The 1933-nt window shown below is 37.2% G+C and overlaps 1 pseudogene; it reads right to left on the bottom strand.

Annotated features, from left to right (window-relative positions):
* Positions 1–206: 206 nt before the first annotated feature.
* LOC102407418 lies at positions 207–821 on the bottom strand (annotated as a pseudogene).
* Positions 822–1933: the final 1112 nt, after the last annotated feature.

Below are 1933 nucleotides of genomic sequence, written 5' to 3' on the forward strand. Positions count from 1 at the left end.
GTTGTTTTCTAGTATAATAAATTGTTGTCATTGGTCCTTTGTGGTATAGAACCTTCACACTTTCTATATGTTACATGAGTTTTGAAACATGTATATTTATTACTTATTGGGTGAAGGGATATATATGTCCCAGTTTGTTATAAATTTTTCTTATACATATGTAAGGCTTCAATTTTTTTTTTTTTTTTTACTTTTATTTGCATTTATTTTTTTTTTTTACTTTTATTTGCATTTATTTTTTGCGGCATTTATTCCTGGGCCATGTTTTTGTTTCTTCAGTTTCTTCTGGGATATCCTTTTCTTCTGTGCAACCTCCTCTTCTGGTTTAGGAAAGATCTGTTCTTTTCCAGAAAGGATCATCTCAATGTGGCAGGGAGAGCTCATGTAGGGGTTGATCCGACTGTGAGCTCTGTAAGTCCTGCGCCGCATCTTGGGGGCTTTGTTCACCTGGATGTGCTCAATGACCAGAGAATCTACATCTAAGCCCTTAAGTTTAGCATTACTGTCTGCATTTTTGAGCATGTGTAGTAAAAATTCAGCACTCTTTTTTGGGCCACCGACCCTGCGTCCAGCCCCACTGTTTGGCCTGTGCACACCTACCAGCTCCACCGTTGTAACGACGGAATGGCACACATTGTTTCTTTATAGTGGCATCCTTCAGATACTTGGTGGCTTTTCGGATATGCATACCCTTTATGGCCTGGGCAGTTTCACAAGTGTTCTTAAAATGAACACGATTTGAACCTCTTGATTTGCATGGTTTTGTGGGGTTTTCTGGGTCAAGTGAATAGTGTACCACTTTTAGGGGTCACCTCAGACTGCTTACTGGAAAAAAAAGAGGCATCAATTTTTTACCATACAAGTAGATTAAAAATCTGTTACTAAAGTTTTTCTTCTATTTCTCAAACAATGCATATGGAAGAACATGCAAGATGTTTCAACCTTTAATTTCAAAATAATTTTTTAGTTTCCAGAAAAGTGGTTTTAATAATAAAAAGAATATATATTCTTGACCTAGATTCATGGATTGTTAATATTTTACTCACTTTGTGTTTTATCATTAATAAGTATAGTTTGTATGTGTGTACACACATGCGATTTTTTTTCTGAACTATTTGAGAGTGTTGCATCATGGCCCTTTAAACTGAATACTTAAGTATATATTTCCTAAGAACAGGATACCTTCTTAAATAAAGGGCAGTTACCAACTTCAGTGGGCATCCTAGGTGACACAGTGGTAGAGAATCCACCTGCTAATGCAGAAGACACAAGAGATGAGGGTTCGATTCTGGGGTCAGAAAGATCCCCTGGAGGAGGAAATGGCAACCCGCTCCAGTATTCTTGCCTGGAGAATTCTATGGACAGAGGAGCCTGGCAGGCTACAGTCCATGGGGTCACAAAGAGTCAGGCATGGCTGAACACATGTACACACATCAACTTTAATAAATATAATATTAACATAATAGTTAAATGTATTATCTACATTCCATTTTTATCAGTTGACCCAGTGTCATTTATAGTATTTTTCCTTTTAGTACAGACTCCAGTCTAGAGCCAGGTGCTGCATTTAGTTGTCATGTATTCTTTAATTTGATACATTTCTCTAGCCTTCCCTGTTTTTAAGATATCGACACATTTGAAGAATAAAATCTGCATTCTCCTCTCTCCTTTTTAATGGGCTCTTTCTTGTTTTTAATTTATCTTCCCTCAGGGTTGTTTTTAAATTATGTGTTCTGAGTTGGAAAACTGCACAGTGGCCTGTCATTCTTGGGGACTCGCGGGTATGTCTGCCCCTCATCAGTGATGCCAACTTTGATCACTCAGTCAAAGTGTTATCTTATTTCTCCACGGTGTATGTTTTTACCTTACATCTTGGTACTTGAAAACTGATTAACAGGAATAATCTTGAATTCAACTCAATCCTGATTAAATG

The sequence above is a fragment of the Bubalus bubalis genome, chromosome 9 (genome assembly GCF_019923935.1).
Source record: "Bubalus bubalis isolate 160015118507 breed Murrah chromosome 9, NDDB_SH_1, whole genome shotgun sequence".
NCBI classification, from domain to species: Eukaryota; Metazoa; Chordata; class Mammalia; order Artiodactyla; family Bovidae; genus Bubalus; species Bubalus bubalis.